Source organism: Coenobita brevimanus, chromosome 71 (genome assembly GCF_032717465.1).
Source record: "Coenobita brevimanus isolate Jiangsu-jjx chromosome 71, ASM3271746v2, whole genome shotgun sequence".
Classification (NCBI taxonomy): Eukaryota; Metazoa; Arthropoda; class Malacostraca; order Decapoda; family Coenobitidae; genus Coenobita; species Coenobita brevimanus.
Genome location: NC_137024.1, coordinates 46,621,652 through 46,648,913, shown reverse-complemented (window position 1 = coordinate 46,648,913; position 27,262 = coordinate 46,621,652).

The window sequence follows — 27,262 nt, the reverse complement described above, 5'->3', positions numbered from 1 at the left end:
TCTCTCTCTCTCTCTCTCTCTCTCTCTCTCTCTCTCTTCCCTTGGGCAGAGTTGCTCAGTGGTAGAGCTTCTGACTCGAGACCGAAGGGTCGAGAGTTCGCTCTTCGCCTACAGTAGGTAGCCGACCTGCTAGGAGGGGTAGCGCCCTCCTGTCACCTAGCGGGGCTAAATGATCGATCATGGTCTATCACGGAGAATTTATTTTTCCATTTCCCTCTCTCCCCTCATTAACTAACTCCTCACCCCGCCCTCTTCTCTCTCTCTCTCTCCTCATTAATTCCTCCCCTCACCCCGCCCTCTTCTCTCTCTCTCTCTCCTCATTAATTCCTCCCCTCACCCCACCCTTCTCTCTCTCCCTCTCTCTCTCTCTCTCTCTCTCTCTCTCTCTCTCTCTCTCTCTCTCTCTCATTAATTCCCCCCTCACCCCTCCCTTTCTCTTTCTCTCTCTCTCTCTCTCTCTCTCTCTCTCTCTCTCTCTCTCTCTCTCCTCATTAATTCCCCCCTCACCCCGCCCTCTTCTCACTCTCCCCATTAACTCCCCCTTTCACCCCGCTCCCTTCTCCTCTCCTTATTCCCTCACTTCTCACATCGTTCCCTTCTCTTTCTCTTCCATCTCTCTCACTCCTCGTCTCTTCCCCTCTCTCTCCTCGTTTCCTCCGCCTCTCCTCTAGTTTTCTCTCTTCACTGGCCTTTTTCCTTCCCCTCTCCCCTGGTTCCTTCTTCTCTATTCATTCTCTCCCCTCTCTCTTCGCTCCCCTCTCTCTCCCTTCATTAATTCCCGTCTCGCCCCGCTCTTCTCTCTCTCTCTCTCTCTCTCTCTCTCTCTCTCTCTCCCCTCATTCCCTCCTTTCTCAGACCTTCTGGCACTTTTGCTCTCTTTCCTCGTTCGCTTACCTCATTCCCTCTTCTAGTTTCCTCCCTCCTCCCCACGTTCCCTTCCACTCATTCCCTCCCTCTTCCCTGGTTCCCTTCCCTCTCCTCTCGTTCCCTCCCCCAGCCCTCGTTCCCTCCTCCTCTCTCCCGTCCCCTCTCCCCTTGTTCTCTCCCCTCTCCCCTCGTTCCCTCCCCCTCCCTTCTCTCCTCGTTCCCTCCCTTCTCCACCTTTCCCCTCTTTTCCTCCCCTCTGATCCCCTTATTTATCTGTATAATTTCCCCTCCTCTCCCTCTTTCCCTGTTTACTAACCCCTATCTCCTCTGTCACTCTTATTCCCCTCATAATTATCATCCTCTCTCTCTCTCTCTCTCTCTCTCTCTCTCTCTCTCTCTCACCAGTATACTTCTGTATTTCTTTTTTCTTTTTATTCTAGCAACATCTCTCTCAGTCTCTCACAATTTCCCATTCTCCCAAGCATTATCCCACTCCTCTTCGACCCCCTATCCTCCTCCCTCCTCCCTAATCTCTCCCTCCTCTCTCCGTACTCCCTCCTCTCTCCCCCGCCCTTACTTTCTCCCTTACCGTATTATCCACCTCTCCCCGTCAGCTATTCTCCACCTTTTTCTTACACTTTTCTTCACCTAGGTATTACTCCACCCTCTTCCCCAATCCTCGTCATGCCTCCATCCCTCCTCTCCTAACGCCATCCCCTTCTCAGTCCCTTACTTTGTCCCACCTTCCTTCCCAGCCTCACATGTCACAGTCTCATTCCATCTTCTACGCTTCACCTCTTTTAACCTCTTCCTATCCTTCCGTCCTCCCCAACTCTTACTGCTACCCACGACCCTACACTTCTGGTACATACCCCCTCCACCATTTCTCTCTCTCTTCTCTCTCGTACTTTTTCCCCCCCATCATCTTTCCCCCCCCCCCTTCTTCCTCACACGAACTCATTCTCTCTCTTTTCCCTCCCTAATCCATCCGCATCCCCAACTATCCCCATCCCTTTTCTCCTCATCCTCATTTTTACGCTAACCTTTTCCCAACTCTGCAGGTTAACCCCACCATCACCCCTCCTCTATTCTTCCCCCACCACATTCCCATCTTCTTTCTGACTCTCTTCCCTACTCTCCACCCACCTCTTTAAGTCCTCGTCTCTTCCCTCACCCCATTTCTGTGCATTACTTCTTTCTTGTTTACGCTTTCAAAGTCCACGTTTCCCTTACCCCTGTCTCCTCACTCTTCCTCCCCAACCCCTCTTCCCCAACCCCTCTTCCGGAACTCTTCTTCCCCAACCCCTCTTCCCCTCCCCTCTTCCCCAACCCCTCTTCCCCAACCCCTCTTCCCCAACCCCTCTTCCCGAACTCCTCTTCCCCAACCCCTCTTCCCCAACCCCTCATTCCCATCGCCTTTTTCCCAACCCCTCTTCCTCATCACCCTCTTCCCCAACACGCTCTTCCCCATCACCCTCTTCCTTATCACCCTCTTCCCCAATTCCTCGTTCCCAAGCTTCCATTGTCCATACTTTCTTCCCCAAGCTTCCATTGTCCATACTTTCTTCCCCAACTCCCCTCTTTCAATCTTTCTTCCCCTACCACGCTTCCCCAAACCCTCTTCCTCAATTCCTCCTCCCCAAATCCTCATCCCCAGCCCCTCTCCCCAACCTTTGTTTCCCCAAACCCTCTTCCTCAATTCCTCCTCCCCAAATCCTCATCCCCAGCCCCTCTCCCCAACCTCTGTTTCCCCAAACCCTCTTCCTCATCCTCTATCATCATCCCTTCTCGCCCAAACCCATTTCCCCAATCCCTCTCCCTCAGCCTTTTTCGGTCATCCCTTTTCCCCATCCCTTTCCCCTTTGACCTTCCCCAACCGCTCTCCCCCAGCTCCTCTTCCTCTTCATCCCCAACCACACTTGACCCTCTTCCCCAAAACACATCTCCCTGTCATCCCTACTTCCCCTTCAGACAAATCAGGTCATCCCTCGCGAGCATTTGGCCATAAGCGAGCGGACAAGCCCAGGATGAGAAGTTAAATTACGCCCCTTTTTCATCCCTTAATGCGTCCGATAAGTGGTCAATAACGCCTCGCCTCTAATGCGGAGTGAGAAGGGGAGAAGGGATGGAGAGGGGAGGGAAATTTTGGGTGAGGGAGAAGGTGGGGAAAGGGTAATAAGGGTAGGGGAGGAGAGGGAGGAGATCGCTTCTGATGGGGAGTGAGCTGGGAGAAGGAGAAGGGGACAATTTTGGCTGAGGGCGAAGAGAAGGGAAGAAGACAAGGAAAGGGTGGGACTGGAGGGAGCAGGGAGACGAAGGAAACAGGAGGAAGGAATGAAGAAAATAAGAAAGGAACAGGGACGAGGTTGCTACTGATAAAGAATGAGTCGGGGGAAAGTGGAGAGGAGAAGTTTTGGATGAAGAAGGAAAGGGGGTGAGAAGGAAAGGAGAAGGTGGGTAAGTTGGGAAATTTTCAGGTGATGATGAAGTAGGATGGAAAAGGAGACAGAATTAAGGGAGGGGACACTAAACAGGAAAATTTAGGAAGAGTAAGGATGGGGAGAGAGAGAGAGAGAGAGAGAGAGAGAGAGAGAGAGAGAGAGACGGGAGGAGGGGAAGGGAAAGGGAGAGAGGGGGAGAGGAGGAAATAAAGGGAAGGAGGAAGATGGAAGGGGGTGTGGTGGGAGGATGGAAATAGGAAATGAACAGGGACATTTTAGTGAAGGGAGGTGAATAGTCGGATTAGGGACGGGAGGCAAAGTTTGGAGGAAAAACTGGGAAAGAAAATTGTGGACGAGTAGAAGGAAGGCCTGGGATGACACTAAATAATGTAGAGGCAAAGTTGGTGCGTAAGAAGGGCGGGAAGTGTGTGCAGGGAAAAGAACTTGGAAACTGAGGTGGGAGAGGAGCACGAGAGGAGGAGGAAAACGAAGAGTAAATGAAAAGGGTAACGGAAGAGATAAGGAGGAATGGGAAAGATATTAAAGGAACTATTGGGAACATAAGATTCAAATTCTAAATGTAATGCTTTAAATCTAGCATACAGTGATTACATGTATAGATATATGAACCTGGCAATATCGAAATACAATAACAAAACTTGGGACATCATTGAGTGTCGTTTCCATCTCTGGAACATAAGATTCAAATTCTAATTGTAATGCTTTAAATCTAGCATACAGTGATTACATGTATAGATATGTGAACCTGACAATATCGAACTATAATAACAAAAGACATCACTGAGAACCGTTTCCATCTCTGGAATATTCTAAGGGAAAACAATAATTTTTTACAGTGGGGGGTGACCCTCTACGTTCTAACTTCGCTAAAATCTAGTCTTCGTGGAGAATACCATAGTAAAAAGAAGAAAGAAAATGGTTGTGCATACCGGCGTTGCCCTCATCCTAGGGGTCACCTCCCCGTGATGGACGGGGGAGTCCTACTCTGCCGAAAACATGGTCCGTGTGCAGGTTTGACTCTCATTTGCAAAAATTACGTTTTTGTAGGTAACAAAAAATAAAAGTGCTGTGCATACCGGCGTTGTCCGGGACCTATTGAGGCCGACTTCTCAATTGGGAGGGAGGTGGTGTGGCCCTCGGGGGTCCCTTCCCGCCATAAACCCGGTAAGGGCGGAGGTCAACCACTGCAAAATTCTCAAAATCAACTTTTTTCATCCTTGCAAGACCTTCAGCACATTTGCTAAATTTGGTTCGAAGTGGATCAATAGTTTTGGAGTTGACTTTACCCTGTGACTTTGACCTTTACCCTGTTGTACTCAAAACCGAGTCTCTTCATCCTTGCCTGATCTTCAGCCCTCCTACCAGGTTTGGTCCAAATCGAATAAAGACTTTTAGTCATAGGGTGAAACCCTCGAACTTACCTTTTAACCTAGACCTTCGACTGATTGTTCCCAGAGGTGAATAACTTCATCTTTACCGGACTTTCAGCCTTCCCACCAAATCTGAATTAATTTGAATCGAATCTGTTTACCTTGCCCTTCCCGTGTTACCTTGATCTTTGACCTCTTTTTATTTAAAACAATATATCAGCCCCTGGGAAGACCTTCAACCCTCCTGCCAAGTTTGATCAAAATCGTGCCAAAACCATTTGAGTTATTCTATTCACACACACACACACACACACACACACACACACACACACACACACACACACACACACACACACACACACACACACACACACACACACACACATACATGCCAAGCAGAACAATATACGCTGCTCAAGCAATCGCAAGAGCTTGTGTGGTGAAAAGAAGGGAGGATATAAAAAGAAGAAATATACTAGTTAAGAAAAGATGCATTAAATTTTGAAGAACGAAAGATAATGGTAGAAGATGGGGAGTAATGCAAGGGAGAACTAACGACAGGAGGTGGGGAAGTGGGAGATGATGATGATGATGGCATGGAAATGGAGATAATAATAGGATGAGAGGAGGGTTACTGAAGGAAATGGGAAAAGACGAAGAGGAGGGGAGAGATGGTGGCTGTGATGTTGGAAATGAACAGGGAGTAGTGGACAGAGAGAGAGAGAGACAGACAGACAGAGAGAGAGAGAAAAAAAAAAAATCACGCAAATCTTACGATCCCTTTCAGTGTGGTTTAGCGGTTCAACATTAACACACACACACACACACACACACACACACACACACACATAAATATATATATATATATATATATATATATATATATATATATATATATATATATATATATATATATATATATACACACACACACACACACACACACACACACACACACACTCAGCATTCACTCAAATTACAGAAGTTGTAGACACTTACAAAACTTGAGAACAGGATATCAAAATTTCAAAGAGATTGAAACAGTATGACTGAAGCAGAGAGCGTTGAAGGGAACAGGACGTACTAAAAGTTGGAGGAGAGAGGAAGAGAGTACTGGTAATGCGTTAAAGGATGTACCGTAATTAGAATTAATCACATCCCCGATCACGTCTTATTAGGCTTTGCTCTTGTATCGTCAGACGACTTCACTGAACATAAGAGAGAGATTTCAAACTGGAGGGGTTACATAAAGCTATCATTAACCTACACACACGCAAGAGCTAACACCTTAGTCGAGTGAAAGCTTGATGAAGTATCAAAGATAATCCCCAGGACGCCTTCGTTTTTATTTTATTATAGCTGCCACCAGGTTTTTTTTTTTTTCGTGTTAGGAATAACTTGACGGACTAAAGAGGGTAGAAAATAATATCCAAACCCTCTTCAGTGTGATTTTTTTTTTTTCCCCTGAGAGTCGTTTTCCGATTTTATTTTATTTGGAGTGGCATAGTTTAAGCAAGGATACGACAAAGCAAAAGGTGAAGAGAGATGGAGAAAGGGATAGGGGAAAATAATAAAAGAGAAGGGAAGAAATGTCGGGGGAAGAATGACATAGAAAAGGTTAGAGCTGAAAATGAGAAAGCAGAGGAGAAAAAAGCACAGATATGAGAAGAGATGGAGAAAACAAAATAAGAGATAAGTGAAAGTATGAATCGGAAGAACTGAAAATAAAAGAGGGATAATGCAAGTGAAACTGGAAAAAAAGGTAGAGACGACTAAAAAGAAAGGGCGGGAAATATGCTGATAAGGAATATGAGGAAGGTAAAAGGAAGAAAGAGAAAGAAGAGAGGGAAGAGTATGGGAATCTGGGAGGCGAAAGAGAGGAGGGTAGAAGAAAGGAAGCGGGAAAATATTTGACAATGCCCTATGACTTTTGACCGATTGTTCTCAAAATCGAATCACTTCATCTTTTGTCTGACCATCAACTCCTCCAGTGTTGGTCAAAATTAGATTTTTTAAAATTGACCTTGATCTTTGACCTATTGCTCTCAAATTTGTAGGTATTCCTCCTTACGTGACCCTCAACCCTTACACAAAGTTTGGTCCTGTGACCTGGCATATTTGTCGTCAGTTCTGATTTGTTCTTAAATCAATTCGCTTCGTCTTTGCCATATCCTCAGTCCTTCCACCATATATTAAGCGAATTTTAACTGTTTAAGTTCATCTTTCCGTGTGGCCCTGACTTTTGACCTATTGTTCTCAAAAACTGAAGGACACCTCCTTGGCTAACCTTCACCACATCCACCAAGCTTGGTTGAAACTTGATCCAAATTGAGTTATGGTCGCAAACCGAAGACTCACACAAGCTGTGCAGAACATTACACTTTCCTGAATATCACGCACTCGTATGTAAAAATGGAAGTGGAAGTACGAGGAGGTACTGAAGGAGGAAGAATCGAGGAACAGTGAAGGAGGAAGCAGGTGAGGAAGAGAAAATATAGAACGTAACGGTGAAATTAAATGGAAGCGGAAAGAAGGAAGTAGGAAATGAAGTAGGGGAAATGAAAAAAAAAAGCCAAGAAAGAAAGAAGCACTTGGATGCGGAGAATGGAGGAAAATGGTGGTTGAGGAGTTCAGAAATGGCGAAAGGCGAAAAGGGACGAGGGAGGAAGGGTAAGACACTGAGAATAATAAAGAAAAGCAAACAGCAGTAAACCTTGGTACTGTCGAGGCTGTTTGTATAGGGAAGGCTTTGAGAGTCGTATTCTAAATGACTGAATATTTCGTAACCCTTCCTTCGTAGCAGTTTATTCTCCACTCGACACCGCCACTTCATCTCCGGAGTTACTGATGCAAACTCGATATTAAATTGATGTGTGTAGCATAAAAGCGAATATGAAGGTACAATAAACAAAATATATCGTCAAGGAAGGGATGATAACAAGTTTCATATGCCACTTAAAATATGTGCCTGAGTGTGATGGTTTTTAAAAGTTCATGATAAGATTGGCAAAACTTTGACGGCGCGACCCACTCACCAATCTCTTCAGGAAGAACCAGCAGTAAATAAATAAATAAATAAGGACATCCATGCCATACCGAGAAACTCTCATAAAAATTTCACAGGAAGGGATGAATGAAAAAATGAAGGAAGAAGAGGAATAACACGAATAAGACTATATAAAAGGAAGAAGGGAGAGCATAGGAATCTGAATATGAAAAGGCGAAATGGAAGAAGAAGAGGAAAAAAGCAAGAGAAAATAGAGGGGTGAAACGGAGGAGGGAGAAAGAGAAAAGAGAAAAATAAGAGAGAAAAGAGGGGATAAGGGAAAGAAGGATTGGTGTAGGAATCTGGAGAAGCGAAATGGAGGAGAGGAGAGGGAGAGGAAGCAGTGCAGGAGGAGCAGGAGGTGGGACAGGAAGACAGAGCGAGGAAATTTGTTGAGCAGGTACGACCAGGGAGGGGAGTGAACGGCACAAAGTTGGTAGGGAAAATAAGAAAAAATATTAATACAGCTGCCTACGAATTTTTTGCCTGTTGAAATAGCACGTAACTAAAGCAAAGCACTTTAGCTATTTTAAACATTTTTTTTTTCTGGTCGTCACTACAACCACCAGTCTTGTCTTGCGTAATCTCTTCAGCCCAATGACGTCTTTTTTCTTTTTTTTTAACTAAATTGTGGTAACCTCCGGACGATTTAATTCCGCTCAGCCTACCTCTAACTTCAGCAGCCTCCATACTGTATGATTTCTTGCACCTGCACTCATTGCCGTTGTGTGTGTGTGTGTGTGTGTGTGTGTGTGTGTGTGTGTGTGTGTGTGTGTAAAGTTCACTTTTGATCCGATTTTAGATAAAGTTGATGGACGGACTGATGTTCAGCCACGGAATAATCTTTTTTCTTTTTTTTGTAGAATAGGTTATATGAAATTAGATGACAAGGTCAGGTTAAACAGCTTCAGTTCAACTGAGATCAAACTTTGTGGGACGGTTCAGGGTAAAAAAATAAGCATAAAGAAATCTGATTTTAAGAATAACCAATAAATGGTTGAGGTCACAAGGAAAGGACAAGGGTCAAGGATACTGGGCAACGTCAGCTCAAAGATTTTTTATCCGATTCGAACCAAACTTGGTGGAAGGGTGAAGGTTCAGGCAAGAATGAAGTAATTCGAATTTAAGAGCAATTGATAGAATGTCAAGATCAAAGAATAAAGCATTTCGACCCTCAGACCTGTTGCTAGATTCGCACTCTTTGAGTTCATTTACTTGTCTTACAGATTATTTAGCAAATGAAGAAGACTATTCCCGAGAGGCACAGCTTAAATTATAATTAAAACTTTTTCACCCAAGTAAATGACTTGCCAAACGTCAGGCTATGATTTACACTACAGTTTACGTTTAGCAGAAATATTTCATCATCTTCACCATCATCATCATCATCATTATCATCATCTTTACCATCACCATCGTCACCGTCACCTTCATCATCATAATTATCAGCAAGTGCTCGTGGGCCCTTCGGGGCCAAGTAGACTCGATTTCTAAAAGTCTCGGTACCGAATGAACTGTTTTCTGAACGAAACTTTGATCGCTCTTAGCTCTAATAAAAAATAATCAATCGAGATGGGACCAAGTTTTTCGACATCAACGAATTTTCTGCGATTTTCATGCCAATTTTAGTGCACCAGGACGCCTCCGTACCGAAGGAGGGCGCCCTCACCTCTTTTCGGGAATGAAACCCAAGTTGTCCGCACGCAAGCCCGAGATATTAACCACACGGCCACGACAACCGACCGGGCGCCGGAAGCGGCGTTTCTTGGTTAAAATTTGATCGCTCATTAAATATAGTAAAAGTTTTTCAATCGTGATAGGACCAAATTTGTTCACATGAGCGATTTTTTTGCGATTTTTGTGCCAATTTTGGTGCGATTTGAATGTGCAGTTTCGGCTGCCCAAAATACATACACACACAGACACGCGGTTACTGCTATAGTATATTAGATATCAGTATCAGTATAATTATCACCATCACCACAGTCATCGCGACCATGATTTTAACCCTTCTTCTCATTAGTAAATAGTCAGTAAAGAAGCATAGTCCTGTATACTTTTTTGCATTTCCACTCGACAAATAAGCACAACATCGATTCCCGAGCGGCAAAGAAGTACAGCCATTCACTTAGGTTTTATTTTACATGATTGGTTCTCAAGAGTCAGGCTGCCTTCCCTACTTTATTGAATCAGTTACTCAGCGAGTATGCACGATTTCAACCTGACCGGCATTCATATTATAATTTAGTTTACGTTTTTATTCAGTAAAGACGACTGTATTGACCAGCGGCATTATTACATTTTTTGAAGCCATTTTTACTTGAGAAATAAAAATCACTTAATTCCTCCGGGCAACGAAGTAATCAGCAATTAATTTACATTTTATTTTCATCTTTGCTCAATTGAATTGGCAGTAATTTTTTTTTAAATCTACTTTTGTGTTGCCTAGCCAGCTTACACATTTTTGCCCTACATATAAATCTGACTTACTTCCAGAACGGCAAAAAATTACTCTGAAATTAATTTGCACTTTTAAGTTAGTTTTCATAGTATTTTACACATTTGCTCAACAACCCAACACTGCGACTTAACTCCAGAGCGGCAGTCATTTACGGTACATTTTATTTATATTATTACACTATTGCCGAGAAGAACCACGCGTTCACACATTTACACATTTTACCCACAGCACCTGGTCGTCAGTATAAACACACACACACACACACACACACACACACACACACACACACACACACACACACACACACACACACACACACACACACACACACACCTGCACTCGTCCCCATAGCGTGTCGTAATAGTGTATCGTGCTTGTGTTCACGTGACCCACATAATTGACCATCATGCCACTCCTTACCCGTTGCGCCGATGACAGGGGCCAGTGTCTGAAATCGACTGATGGAGAGAAGGAGAGAGAGAGAGAGAGAGAGAGAGAGAGAGAGAGAGAGAGAGAGAGAGAGAGAGAGAGAGAAAGAGAGAGGCAAACAAACAATGCTGAAAGTGAAAGAAACAGAGAAACAGAAGAACGCATAGAAACTGAGAACAAGATAGACTAACAAACATATTTACTGGTAGTTATATTGATAGACTTAAACAATCTGACTGGCGAAGACTGGCGTATAGACATGGGACAATCTACTCTATTGCAAAAACAAATCAAAGTCACGACAGAAAATTAGGCGTACCGTAAGTCTGCCAGTGAATCAGCTTGTCCCACGGCAGGATAGAGTGATGGAAAGATTGGCGGGGAGGGGGAGAAGCAATGAGGTGGAGTGAGGTTGGATTGAGAGAAAACAGGAGGAAAATAATGACGGGTGAAATAGAGGGAGAGGAGTGGGAGAATGGAGAGATTCTACGACTCTTCTTTCCTTGTCATTTCCTGCCAGAATAATCTTAGACTGCCAGGAAATAGACCGTGAGTTTGTTTATGAATCACCGTCATGAAGGAAAAGGATAGGGTGATGAAGGAATGAGGGAGAGCAAAAGGGGAAGGATGTTGGGAGAGAGGAGAAGGGTAAGATTGGGGGGGAGAGGTGGGGTGATCAAGCGATATAAGGAGATTCTGTATCTTCCTTCCTTGTCACTTTTATGATAGTTATCATAATAATAATAGTAATAATAATAACTAAAAGACTGTAACTGTCAGAGACATGTCAGGGACAATTACTGATCTCCACGTACGAGAATACTGTTTTTTGCAGTGACTCAAAAACCGTTGGTCAAGCTGCCACCAAGAAGTATTCAGACCTGGTCTAGGACCAGACAAAACTTCAAGAGCCGAAAGTGCCTTATCTGTGGTTTCTTTTTTCCTGTTCGGAGGAGCAAATAAAAGGTGTTGAAACATGGGGTGTCTCTAATATCATTATTTTGCGTATCAATGACATTTTTTTTTATACAGATTTTTGGAAAATAATTTTAACACGGGACTTCCTTTCATGTTTATGTATTTATAGTAGTTTTGGAGTAAAGTGAGGTTGAAAATTCATGAGTTTCTGACATTTTTGGACCTATGACCTTGAAAAGTAAGTCAAAGTCACTGAAACAGGGTTTGTGTAATAGGGTCATGGTGCAGTACATCCTCAGTTAGTGTGGTGAAAACTGGGGACTAAAAGTGACGGAATAATAATAATAAAAATAATGAAAACAAAGATCTCCACCTGCGGGAATAGATGGAAATCAGTAATGATAACTAAAGGACTGTAACTGTCTGAGACAGTTACTGATCTCCGCCTATGAGAATATTATTTTTTTGTGGTAAATCAAAAACCGTAGGTCATACTGCCGCCAAAAAGTATGCAAACCTGGTCTACGACCAAAAAAAAAACTTGTAGGCACAAGAAGTGCCTCATTTATCTATTGGTTTTTCCTCTATGGAAGAGAAATTGCAAAGTGTTGATAACTGGGGTGTCCCAAATATCGTAATGTCACGCATGAATGACTTTCAAATTTTTCCCATACAAATGTTTGGATGATAATTTTATAAGGGGATTTTCTTCCATAATCATGTATCTGTAACAGTTTTGGAGTAAATCGAGGTTAAATATGCATGACTTTTTTTTACATTTTTGAACCTGTAACCTAGAATAGTAGGTCAAGGTCACTGAAACTGGGTCAGTGTAGTAAGGTCATGGTGCTGTACAACATCAAGTATTATGATGAAAATCGGAGACAAAAAGTGACGGAATGATGATAATAATAATAATAATAATAATAATAATAATAATAATAATAATAATAATAATGAATACAAAGATCACCTATGGTAAAAGGTGGAGATCAGAAATAATAATAAAATAATATAATAATAATAATGCTAATGCTAATAATAATAATAATAACAATAATAATAATAATGCTACTACATAACGGAACACTGATTATGGTTTGTATATAATTCATCTTTGCTTGGTGATTTCCGGGGGTGGAGAGGGAAGGGAGGGCGATAGAGGAGGGGGGTAGGAGAGAGGGAGGAAATGAGGGGAAGGTGAGAGGGATAGAGATGGGGAGAGGAGGGGAGGGATGGGATGATTGGTAAGGGAGTTGGAAAGAGTAGGTGTAAGCAAGGAGAAGAAAGAGGCGATTGGTAGGAGAGGGATGTGGGAGAAGGAAACGGGAGAAATGGAGTGAATAGAAGGGGAGACAATGGATGGATAGAAGAAGGAGGCCGAGAGAGGGATGGGATGGAGAGAGGGAGAAAAGGTAGCTCTGGGAAGAAGTTGAGAGAAGAGGAGAGCTGGAGAGATTATGACGATGAGTTGAATGGGAGAGGGGGAGAGAGAGGAATGATGGGGAGAGAGGAGTGATAATGGGGTAGGAGATGAAGGCATGGTAATTAGGGAGAGGGTCAAGTAAAACAAAACCACAGAAGATACACATTTTGAAGAAGAAAAGCCAAACGCTCTGGCCGAGTGTTAAAAGAATGATGGAGAAAGTTTAGTAATCTAAGTATTTAATGAGTTTTAAAGTTGTGCGCCGGGGGATGGGGGAGGAAGGTGAGAATTAAAGGAATGTATCGAATTTTCCCGGCAACTGTGTTAACCCCTTCAGTTGATTGCACGTGTGTTTCGTTGTACTCAGTTCCCCACCACCAGACGATTTGATTCAGCCTGTTACTCGCATTACGTCGGTATGTACTAAATACGTCATGGGAGTCAAAGGGTTAAGTTGGCCCTAGAATGGTCTGTCTTACTGAAGGAGTTAAAACAAAATCGCTAAACGCAGAACAAATCGGTAAACATAGAACTACTTCGGTAAACATAAATTCGGTAAACACAAAATAAATTCGCAAAACAAAACAAATTCAGTAATCACAACACGTTTCAGTACAACCAAACAAATGCTAAACATAAAACAAATTCAGCAAACATGGTCTTCTTTTCCGTCTGCGTGCTTCATAATCAAAAAAGATAAAACAAATTCGTTAAACATCAAACAAATTCGGTAAACACAAAATAGACTCGATAAAAACAATTTCACTAAATAAAATAGATTCGTTAAACATAAAATAAGTTAACTAAATATAAGACCAATCTCTTATTCATAAAATGAATACGGTAACAAAACATTCGGTAGCATAAAACAAATTCGGTGAGCAAAACAAATTTACTAAACATAAAACAAATTCGCCAAAGAAAAATTAGCAAAACAAAACTAATTCACTAGGCAAAATGAATCCCTAGACAAAACAGATTCGCAGAACAAAACCATAATATTACACCAACCTGCTTACACCTGGCCATCAATTGAACTGGAAGGGGCAAGGATTCTTTGTCAGGGGAAAGCAAACCGATTACAGATGAACTAATATCATTGATAAATAAAAGAGAATTAGAAAAGGGACAGAACCCCTTCGAAATCAAGCCATTTCAATGTGATGACGTTCTTGTCATTTTGATGAATCCGTCACTGTCAGATAAGATTCAGCTTTTAGAAAGCTTCCTTTGTAGTGAAGCAGTTTATTGAATTCCCTAGTAGTGAAGCAGCGTATTTAGTTCCTTAGTAGTGAAGCAGTTTATTGAATTCCAAAGTAGTTAAATCAGTTTATTCAATTCCTTAGTAATGAAGCAATTATTAACTTCCTTAGAAATCGAACAGTACTGATTTCCTTAGTAGTCGCGCAGTTACTGAATCATTTATGCAGGCACTCAGTTCGAAAAATTCTGAGTAAAATCATCTGAATATTCCTAAAACATAATAAATAGTACTCGTACATCATCGTACTGAAGGAGTTAGAAGTGTGTGTCACTCTGGATTGATCTCAGTGGCTGTATCATGATTGTACTAAACGGTGTACAGTAAGGGTCAAAAGTTGCTTTGTTGTTCCTCTGCGTCTGCTTCACACTTTGGGATTGTTCGTCACTTTCCTTCCTGATGCATCATATCAAAGAGAATCATTTGTGGGTACAGAAACATACCAGGCCTCTCTTAGCTTAGGACTGTCAGCTAACCAAGGCTGGCGAGGTGTCTATTCACACAGATATTATTACCATATAACTGAAAATTTAATGAGAAAGTAGCACACGCATAGGCTTTACATATCTCTGTAGATTCTCGTTGAAGTAACACCTCATAGCCTATTATGATAACCGTTAACCTTTCTTACACATTTTTATGCATTAAGAATATTGCCCATCGTTAGATGGATTAAAAAGCCTACAATAGACAGTAGCATCCAGGGAGGTAGACAAGTGTGTGTGTGTGTGTGTGTGTGTGTGTGTGTGTGTGTGTGTGTGTGTTTTGTCGCCTACAGACGATTTTATTATTAGCCTATTTCAGTTCTACCTTTTTGAGGACAGCTACACGCGCAGGTATCTTGTTATCGCTGTCTCCAGACGCTTTTTTTCGACTGATGGAAACCCCTACCTTTTGAAGAGTTAGACTAACGCGGTGAGTTTGGAGACAACTATACTAGTATATTTACCTGCGCCAGCTAAAATTTGGAAAAGTCTGTTTGTCTACATGATATCTCAAAACTTATTTATGGCTTTAAGTGAGTTTTGGGGATATGTGGGTCATGGATCAAGGAAGGGTTGATTAAATTTGTGATCTGAGTTCGAGTTTTTTGTTTGTTTTCCATAGGATATCTCAGAGAGTTAATGTGGATTTCAATGAAATTTTTTGGATACGTGGATCATGGGCCAAGTAAGTGTTGATTAAATTTTGGTTGTGATCTGAGTAATGTGATATAGGTGTTGGCGTTTTATTTATGCCATTTCTTGATTTTATTCAGATTAATATTGACAGTGGAACAGATGGGGTTACACTTTAGACTTAACATACCCTTAAACTATCAGAGGCCTTTCCTCTGCTGAAGAAAATCGTCTGGTAACAGCAAGAGTTATATTAATAAGAACATCACCCAGATTCATGGGTTTAAGGGAGACCTCTAGAAATGAAGGAGGTAATACCGTCTTCGGAGATGTCTCCCATCAAAATTGATTCTGGTATCATTCTACGAAGGAAGGTAGTGGTTATTGCTACTACTACTTTATTATTAAAATACCTCCCCTAAACCAAGTAAAATTGTGAGACAGCAACCGGAATATGGTAAAAAAAGGATTAAGAATGGCTTCACCTTAAGGGAAATCGAAGCGAAGGGGTCTTAAATTCTTCAACAGCCCTTTCGCAGATGATTGCTCTTTGTCATTCTTGCTGTTACCAGTCTGTTTTATTCAGCTAAGGGGAAGCCTCCTTTAGTGAGGGTAGATGTTAATCAAAAGCAAACTGTGGGGAAAAGAGTAGTTATTGGTTATCATTTGTCGACAAGTCTACTTGCTGAATGTTAGTTACTCTTCTCTTACCGGGTAGAAAATAGTAATCGTGCTTCTCCATAAGAAAAATACATTTTTGGAATACATAAAACAATCTTGCATGCCTGTGGGTGTGTGGTGAGAAGGGATATATTTTGAGAAACTTGATGGTGGAAACTTTAAGCTTCAATTTACCGCTGAAGATGCTGTGGTTTAGAGAACTCTCAACTGTGAAACTAATGGGCTCGTAACTCTTTTGTTTTGAGTTCCATTTGCTGAATTTCGAAGCAAATATTCTTCTTTTCTCATGATTTTCATAATGTACCTAATAAACTATTTGTGACTGAAATGATTGTTAGATTTACGGTTGGATAAATCGTTTGCCAGTGAAGAAATTATACAGAAATACATTGTGCACAACCGATATCCAAGCAACTAAATGTTGAACATAACATAGAGTTGATCTTACCAGAAAACAGTAGAAGTGTTCAGAGAGTTTGGTGCACAAAAATTCACCACTTACTTCATTTTCGATAAAAAGGGAAACATTACGCACTTGGAAAAGTTCTTGTCCATTAAGTACTTTCACCTGTTTCATCAGTTTTTCTGTGTCTGTAGGAAGACTTCCACACACACCTTCCTCAAATTAATAAGTATCCCATATTGACAAAGATAACGAAACACAGACAAGTGTGAAAAAATAAATCATTATAATAACCAAATAACATATAAATTAAATAAGTATAATAAAATCAAGGGAACATTGAGTGAGTTCCATATATCAGTTGACAAATTACTCGGTTTATTACCATTGCAGTTCATTTGGTAATAAATACCCTAAATAATTAACCGGAAGATAATAAATTGGTGCGGGTATAAAATAGCTTGAAAGTACTGAGCCAGGAAAAAGTACCATCCAGGAGCGGTAAGATAATACTTAAAAAATTAACCACCGAATAATAAATGGAGTGAGGTACAAAGTACACCAGAATAATTAACCGAACGACATTAAAAATCCCGTCTAGGAGTGGTAGGATAGTACCTGAATAATTAACCGCGGAATAATGAAGTAAACCAGGTATAAAGCAGCATCCAGGAACGGTGAGATAAAACCTGAATATTAACTGCACAATAATAGAATAATAAAATGGAGGAGGAGGAGGAGGAGGAGGAGGAGGAGGGCCAGAGAGATAGAGTTGCCTTATATCTGTCACGGGCGTCGCATCTGGCTTCATAACGCTGCCAAGGTCGTTCTCCCCCCCAACTTTGGTCTTCTCTTTCACCGGAGCAGGAAGTTTCCGCCTCCTTCCCCTGATTACCAAGATAACATTTAATTTGAAACTGGAGAGGTGCGTGCGAGGAAGTGGTGCAGACGAGGGACAGAGAGAAGTGTGAGTGTGTGAGAGGGAGGGGATGAAGATGAGGGCGTGAGTGTGAAACTGTACGTGTATGTGCGTGCGTGAGAGAGCGGAGACGTCGATGTGGATGGTTGTGTGTGTGCAGAGAGGCGACGAGAAACGAGAGCCAGGTGTAGGTGTCAGTGGGGATGAAGATGTGGGTGTGACAATGTGTGGGGGAGAGGAGGTGAAAGGGTGCATGAATGCATGCGAGGAAATAGAAAGGGACGAGAAAACAGAGGAAGGTGTGTGTGTGTGTGTGTAGGTTATGAGGACACATGGAGAGGCAGAAGCAGAGGCGAGGAGAATGAGAGATAGCAAGTGAGCCTAGCACCATAACCCGCCATTACTACAACACTCAATATCAGTTACCCCCTCACAGTGACGCTTTCAGTCCACCTTACTGAGTTAACCAGCATATTGGCCTTCTTGTGCCTTATGATCGCCGCTTTGTTATAATCTTGTTATGGTTCTCTCTCTCTCTCTCTCTCTCTCTCTCTCTCTCTCACACACACACACACACACACACACACACACACACACACACACACACACACACACACACACTACATTAATATATTGTTACAGTCTCTGTCGGGCAGCATTATTTATGGGTATAACATCCAGCTCCCGTGATAAACTGTATCCAAGAATATACTCTCTGAATCTAAATAAACTTTCCGGGATTTACACCCTTGCCCTCAGAGTGACGGATCAGGGATTGTTTGTAAGTAAATCTAACTAATTATTACAGTGAACAAAATAATCTTCATTTCATTTAGTTATTATCACGTAGTTTTGTTTTTCGCGTAATTTACCCTGTTTGATTGTAAAGTTTGTGGTAGGTGGTGGCGACCATCATCCACTCACTTGATGTAGTGCTGCCTACTTCCTTAGCGTTTATCATTCTCTTTCTGTGCCTGCCCTCCTCTCTTCCTATTTCTCCTATCTTTCCTGTCACTTCTTATTCCTCTTCTTTCCTTTACAGGTGGCTTTACATTGAGTGACAAGCCAAATGGGGTTCTGTAAGCCAAGAAACCATTTACAACGCTGGGTGGTAACCATATAACCAATATAACCAAACCATACGTGCTCCCTACGTGTCAACAAGTGGGTTGGTGGAGGGTTGGTGCCCCTCCCTGTAAAACAACTAACTTAGTGTCAAATGGCCATCCTTTACGGGATTATGGTGTCTGGCAATAGATAGATAGATAGATAGATTGTAAAGTATCTGGTAGCTGTATGAATGAAAATAAAAGTATAAAAAGCAAGTGTTTTACATACTTCAACTTCTGGCAGGGAACCACACTAGCATATAAATCTCGGTAAATTTATCGTGTCCTATTTTCATACAGGATGCTTTGTGTCCTTAGGTTAAATCTGCGCTCTTTGAGACTTCCCCTGTTCAGGTGAAGGTTATCTGTATTTTTGTTAAGCTTACGAATCTTAAACAAATAAGACCATTGTTCATTCTTTATCGGTACTGAATAAATTCTTCCTACCCCATTCTTAGCCGGTGATATTTGTGATCGGTTTTGTCTGTGTGTTTGCATGTCTGTCTGCTGCTTCTAACTTTTGAAACCCATTACGTAGAAAGTTGATTTTTCGAAGGTTGGGAGCTACTGACAGTATACAAAATTTGTCGAGTTTGAATATGAAGGTCAGGGCCACTGGACTGAAACTGATTTTACTCTGTGAGCAATTGACTCCCATCTCGGGAACGTTCCGGGTACGGTCATATCTTTCGTTTCCTGAATGGTGCAAATCTTCGGTAACACTTAGCATTTCAGCCAAAACAACGACTGTGTAGTGCATAATCTGCATCTAAGCAAATATTCTAAATGGATGTCCATCTGAACCCTTGATTTTGAATGCCCCGTACACTATACCCTTTTTTATTGACCTATGCAGCTGCGATGTATGGGGCGAGTATGGTGTGTTTGAATCGCGGCTGCTGATTGGCCGCCGATGACTTAAATCTACACCTATTCTTATTTTAACACATGCAGTATATATTTATATTTTTTAATTACTTTCAATACAGGCAGCCATATTAAATATGGAAATATTTCCGAAGCTAAAGAGGTCAAAATTAGCTTTAAAAGTTTACTGTTATCAAAGAAAATTTAACTTGATTATAAAGTTTTATAAAACGATGAGTGATGTTTGAATCAAATTATCCACACACGCCGTACGCCCACGTCCGCATGTTGCACAGCATCCACCTTTGGTGTACACCTACGTCCGCATGTTGCACTATAATATCCACCCACGGTGTACACGTACGTCCGCATGTTGCACTACAACACATTCCTGCATTTACTTCAATGACATCATCGGCGGCCAATCAGCAGCTGCGAAACAAACACACCTTACTTGCCCCATACATCTCAGGTGCACAGGTCAGTCAAATAGACTATAGCTACCGTCAGACGATTTTATGCAGCTGAAGGAAGTCCCTGCCTCGCAATATTATGAGGCCATATGTTTTGTTACGGTCAAACGCTTTTCCCAGGCTGATAAGAGACTTTTCGAACTGGTGGGATTAAGTATAGCCTTCTTTAACATCTTATCCATGAGAGATCTCGCTTAAACCTAATAAACTTGTTTGGTCGTTGCAAAAATAAGACAATGTGTCATCGTTGTAAATAAATTAAAGTAAATTAATATCATATCACAATCCATTTTTCCTTTTTAAGTTTATTACAGTAATTATAAACCACGTCCAAGCACATGAAGATTTATCACTCAGGTCTGATTTCATCAAACATCTTGGTAACATCATTTATTTTTTCTTCTGGCTAACACAGCTAAGAATGAGCCGTAGGGGTCTGAGTGCGTTAATACTGTCGCTGTGAACCCTTTCATGATCGAGACAACTATAGTTCGGTATTTTATTCCGGCTAATACCAACAGACTGAGAATGTTAGGAAACAGAGTGTCAAGATTCCCATTGCCTTGTATATGCTGAAACTCAAAACGAAGAGCTTTATAATACTGTACTTTTATGTTCGTTTCAAAAACCGTATAAGCCTATTTTGTCCTGTTAAGTAGCTCATTAACACCTTCAGTGCGTTGGTGTATTTTTCATTTTACTCTGGATACAGTCAGTCGATTTTGTTTATCAAGAACCGCGTTGATTGAAGGGATCAAAGAAAGCTGTATCTAACGCTTCCCATTTGAAACGCGTTCAAAGGACTGCATAAAATACTGGAGAGAGCAAGACTAAGCTTTAATATTATATCATCGGACAATAATCAAAGAAAATTTATTTGACATAACCCTGAAATATTTGTTACTAGAAATTATTAAATACATGGAAGCACATTGAGAAATATTGGTCAGTTCCAATTTCGCCGAACCTCTCGGCAGCAGTGTATCTTTTGTAAGTGTACATTACATTCCTTGGAAAACTTGTGTAACGATGCAGTTCACGATTGGACGGACCCTTATTTTACATCGAAGCCGTTTCAGAGAAGTTTATGAGATGGCACAGAAAGTTAAATCAGATATCATAAAACTGAAAGGAACATCAATATTGGAGGTCAGTAGAATAAAAGTAGTAGCTAGAATAATGCCTTACGCTTTTATTGTGAATTGCATAACACTGACTCCTATCGCTGTCGTAGCATCTATCAGTCGAGTGAGTTACATTTGAAAGAGTTAACCTCTTCCCTTTGAAATGTTTCCCTTTACGCTCTGTAAGATTGTCTGAAGGTACAAGAATAATGTAAGAAAATGTCTTGGTACTGAAGAGATTAATGGACAGTGTTTCTAGCGCCTTTATCATGACTTGTACAAGAATAATATAAGAAAATGTCTTGGTACTGAAGAAATTAATGGACAGTGTTTCTAGCCCCTTTAGCATGACTTCCATAATGGCTTCTGTTACTCTAGAAAAACTTATCCAAAAATTTGTAAGTTAGAGCCTCCAACTACTTACTGAGACTCTCGATCATTAATTCCGTAAATGCTGATTCTTAAAACCATGACCGCCGTGGCATCCGACTGTCGGGTAAGGAAAAAGTTTCTATCCTTCAGGTTACGATAAATATTTCTATGCCAAAGCTCCAGGACAACACACCAGCGAACTGAGACATTTCCTAGTCAATGTACTGTACACAAATACTAAAATTATATCGCTGGCGTTGCATCCATCCGCAGTGCGGAAAATTTTTGGAGACTCGATTCCTTGTCCAAACTCCAGTTATTACTTCCGTGAGAATTATAAGCCAGACCCCCTGCTAACACATCCAATCGCGGAGATATTTCACTGTGAATTCTGAAATCAATGAGAACCATGTCGCTGTGGTGGCATCCATTTACCGAGTGAGAGATATTTGGGGAGGCTTAATTCATTGGCGAACTCCAATATCGTGAAAATATATTTGCCAGAACTCGAGCACAACACACCAGTTACCCAGACGTTTCTCACTTAATACTACAAACACCGAAATCTTGTCGCTGTCGCTGCGTCAGTCTGTCTTGTGGGGGACATTTTAGGGGGCAGTGCTAATAATGAAATAATAAAGACTGAAATACTGGAGGAATTAATGGAGATAATGGAGATACGGCAGTGTCTAATCCATTTATTGTAAATTCGGAATACACTAACTTCCTCTACTGTTATTGCACTTTCTGGTAAATGCGACTCTATTGTCAGAAATTGTGTGCCGAAACTTCGACACAACACATTAATAACTAAGACATTGCTTAGAGAATTCCATAAACACTGGAAACTCTGTCGATCTTGTAGGATTCCTTCATCGAGATAATACGCTACTACCGCGAAATTTTCTTTGTCGGAACCACAGCTAACATACAGTGCTGTAAATAATATGTTCCACTCCACAGTCCGTAAACCGTGTCGCTGTCATTCCACCCGTCCATTGAATGAGAACTACTTTTTGCAGGTTGTATTTCATCATCGGAAGTTCACATAATACCTTAGTGAAATGTAGACAATGTGCCAAAGCACCAACGCAGCACAGATGAGATCTTCCATTGCTCCGTAGTAAGCTGAGACCCTCCGTTGCTCCGTAGTAAGCTGAGACCTTCCTTCGTTCTGTAGTAAGGTGAGACCTTCCATCGCTCCGTAGTAAGGTGAGACCTTCCATCGCTTCGTAGTAAGCTGAGACCTTCCATCGCTCCGTAGTAAGCTGAGGCCTTCCAAAGTTTCATTGTGAATTTCAAAAACACTGAAAACCATGTTCTTGCCGCGACTTCCGTCCATCGAGCCAGGAAAATATTTAGGAAACAGAGAGCTGAATATAGTGTGACAGTTTCCTTGATGAGATAAAGAGACCCATCACACTGTAAACGCTAACAAAGATGTCCCTAGCCTTTAACTGTAGATTCCATAAACTCTTGACCCCTGTCTGTGTCGTGGCATCTGTCGATAAAAGACAGTTTAGCGTAAAATTCATGTCTGGAAACGAGCTATCACACTATTCTCTCTCTCTCTCTCTCTCTCTCTCTCTCTCTCTCTCTCTCTCTCTCCTCTTTAACTCAGCGCAGTCACCCTCTCTCCTTGAATGCGGAACTATAGCAAAAGATCAGCGCTAGGATATGGTGTTAGTCACTAACTAATACGATGAAAAGAATGTAGAGCCGAAGTATTGTGTTATTCTGCCACTGAATTATCAAAAATGTAACCCAAAAGGACGGGATATATCCGCCAAATTCAGATGAACCAACTATAGTAATAATTTATTCTGGAAGCTGAGAGATGTTCACCCTACGTAAAAAAAAAAAAAAAAAAAAAAAAAATCATCAGATGGTAGCTTTAATGAAATAAAAATTGTGCGCACTGGTAAATTTCCTAAACACTTAATCGCGGCAATCGTCCATTGAGTGAGGAACATTTTTGGTGGCATTAAATTGGTTGGTGAACGACAACAGTTTGGTGTGTGTTGAGATGGATGAGTTTGGTGGGCAGGTTCGGTGAGCTGGTGTAGGGCAGAGTTGAGTGAGGTGGGATGGGGCAGGGTTCGGTAAAATTAGGTATGGTAGGGTTGAGTGAGGTGGGGTACGGCAGGATTGAGTGAGATGGGGTAGAGCAGGAATGAATGATGTGGACAAGCACAGGGTTGAGTGAGGAGGGGTGAGGCAGGGTTGAGTGAGGTGAAATGAGGTAGGGTTGAGTGAGATGTGTGAAGTAGGATTGAGTGAGGTGCGATGAGGCAGGGTTAGGTGAAGTATGGTAGGGTACGGTTGAGCAAGATTGGGTGGGGTAGGGATTAGTGAAGTGGGATAAGCTTGGGAGGGATGAGGTGGGGCCGGAGTGAGTGAGGTGAGGTGAGGCAGGGGAGGATGAGGTGGGATGGGGCAGGGATGGAGCGGGTGAGGTGAAATGATGTAAGGCAGGGTTGGGCTGGTCCGTGTTGCCGCCGCGAAATGGCGTAATCGGATTTAGTCAAATGCTTCCCACACACTGCATTGGCCGCTCCACTGGGCTGCCCATTAACCTCGACCCTCGCATTGTGCACCTATTTTTACCACTGTACTGAACATAAACCCATTACCAGCGTTGACGGTTGTTTTATTCTTGCTACCTCTGGACGGTTTAATGCAACCCTCCATCCTCATATTTTGCACCGTACTCAACATTAACTCCATACCTGCAGTGACAGCTGTTTTATTCTGGCTGCCTCCAGAAAATTATGTTCGCCCTTCAACTCTCACATTTTCCTTACCACGCACCCATTACCTTATCTAGCAGGTGATGAGTTATATTAATTTATTTTTTATTCATTCTGACGATTTTATTCAGCGTGAAAGGGGTAAATGAAGGCTGTATCAGTCTCTCCCGCTCAAAATGTCTCGACGGGGTTTAATGAATTTTTATGAGATAGCAAGAATAAAGTATAAAATGTCATTGGACTGAGTGGATTGAAAGTACCACACACAAAGTTAACCCTTGAAGTAAAATGGCGAATATGATATTTTTATTGAATTTTTTACTACTAGCCAATTTTATATCTATCGGTAACTGTTTTTTATCAGCCCCACCTTTTTCTTATCCGGCAAGCTTAATTAGTATCAGAATAAAAATGAACCAGTTTACGACGATGAGTTCCATTTCATTCTTTTTACCTCCAGATGGCTTTATTCAGTCATGTAGAGACGCCACCAGCCTTAACTTCTCTACCACGATGACGTACTCTGTGTTTAATTCGCACTACCACCAGACGATTTTGGTCGCACCTCATGTAATGAATGGGTTTGGAAGTTCCACTAACCCTTTCAAGACAATGATAGTATTTGATTGTCAGTGTTAATCTGTCTGTGTGCGTTCCTCAGTTTCACCACTATTCTGTCAGACTTTTCCCCATTTTACGTAAAAGTAAGTGAAATTGTTATAATTGATAGGTATGATTCCTTCTGATATTTCCAACTTTTTTAGCCAAGACAGGTGAAGTGACTGCAGTGAAGGCCTTTACTATGATTTTACTCTCCCACCTTTGAGTCAAGGCAGGCGAAAGGACGATACTCAGTGGCTACTGATTTTGTCTACTTGCATTGTCCCTTTTCGAAGCCCAGGCGCCTTGAATGATGCTGTTGTATTCCAAGGCGTGTGTGTGTGTGTGTGTGTGTGTGTGTGTGTGTGTGTGTGTGTGTGTGTGTGTGTGTGTGTGTTTGCGTGCGTGCGTGCGTGTGTACTTGTGTTTCCAGATTTTCAGTCAGAGCAGCTTAAATAATAATACTTAATACCTCCTGTGATTTTTTCTTTATTTTTTGTTCAAAACAGGTAAAATTGTAATATTCGATGAACGTTGTCATTTTTTTCTTTTCCGTCTTCCTAATTCGGTCTTATTTTTGTCAACTTGTCAATTGAAATGATGATGCTACGACGGTGACTGTCTTTCTAAGCTTTCTGTCTAGACAGATGATAAAAGTCGATAGCTTCTGTGATTTTTTTTTAAATCTTTTTTCCATCGTCACTTAAAATATTAATGTTCGATGACCTCTGTTTATCTGGTTTTCCCAGCCACTGAACAGTACAAGTGAAATTATTAGGTTCGGAAGGTCTGCTTTATCTTATCCGTATTTCTCATCTTTGTTTATTAGGGAGCATCTCTTACAGCAGCCCAGTCAGGCAGTCACCCCCAGAGAATATTCACAAACAAGGTACTGCACTCTCTTGGAATTCCGTGAAACTCCATTATTAGGGTCCTAATGGTCCTTCATCCATCTAGAGCTTTTGTTCTCTCTCCCCCCTCCCCTTCTCCCGGAAACGACTCGCTAATACAGATACCTTGAAATAAGCCCATGGGAGGCATTATTGTTATTGCTGGACCTGCCGTTGTGATAATACGCCTGTGAAGTTTGTACTAATGATCGGGTTGATAGTTTCGATGCTCTGTCTCGCTGATTGGATGATACCTACTGTTGATTTCAATATCCCCATCACTGCGAAGTCGCCTTGTTATTTGCTAGTGTTACCAAATGACGGCTTGGTCTAGCTTAGGGGAGATCTCAAACAGAAAAATTCCATTATCAACTTCAGCACGATGATACCTTTTATGTTTTCTACCGCCCAACGATTATGTACTTCTAACCTGGCCTATAAATGCCATATCTTCATCTTCTGCGCTGAGTTGTATTAATACATTAACACTAGAATGTGATCTTAGCCGCGAAGTGCTATGGAAAGTATCTTTAGCCGTAGTATTGGCTTATTTTGTCGCTGAGCTACGCGAAGTAATCTGTAAAGGGATGAAAATTTGGGGCAAATTAAAATGCACGAACCATACCTACGTCCAGATATTTTCCCTGTTACCCTCAGACGATTGGGTTTTGCTCTTACAATAGTATTTTATTTTTGTTACCACTAAAGGTACTCTTGTTACATCAGGAAAAGTGTTCATCTGTCCGAAAAGACGCGAGTTCAGTTCTAGTTTGGGACAGGTAACATATTGAATATTTAGAATTTCGTTAAAGAGGCTTTGCTGATCTTGCCCAGGGCCAACCAGTATGTCATAAAAACACCCCCGCTAACACCGTTACACCAGTTCTGGATGAGACGTGTCCTGCCATGAATTCAGTACAGACGGTGGGTATTGTTGCCGTTGTATCGGTATGTGTGTCGCAGCCAGTAAGACTGTTGAGCCTCAGAGAACAGACTGCCAAGTTTATGCCTAGAATCATACGTGAAAAATAATTAATAAAGACCGTCTTATTCTTGTAACCACTCGTTGAAAACCATGATCTTACTGCCTCAAGGCAATTATAATCTCTCAACTGCTAAGCGATTCTGCTCATTTTAGGGAAACCTCTCGAAGCGCAGGGGTGAACTAGAGGGCATACAGTGAGTGAGAGTAATAACATATACAAAACAGTTTTATTGTTACAGATGTTGTAATGTACGCTTTTGTAATGTACGGTACTGCAATGTATTCATCGTTAATTTCCATGACTTTGTAACACGTACCATTATCAGCACACGTATCCATATCATGTGGGATTCATAAAGTCGGCCAATACGGGACATAATTAAGCTATTAACTGCATTATTTTCAGCTTTATGAGGCCGTATAAACTAAAACCACCCAATAAAGCCTATTTTCCAGTGAATGCTGCATGGATCACACTGCATTGCCATTCACGTTGCTCTATATTAACCCTTCCGCTGCCATGAATGCAAGTGATATATAAATATATATATATATATATATATATATATATATATATATATATATATATATATATATATATATATATATAATATATAAATATATATATTTTTTACAAACTAAATCCAAACGAGGCTCATTTTATTCAAGTGAGGAAGGGTTCCAATGGTCTGTTTATATGAACCCAGCGAACTGCTGGCTGAAAATGCACT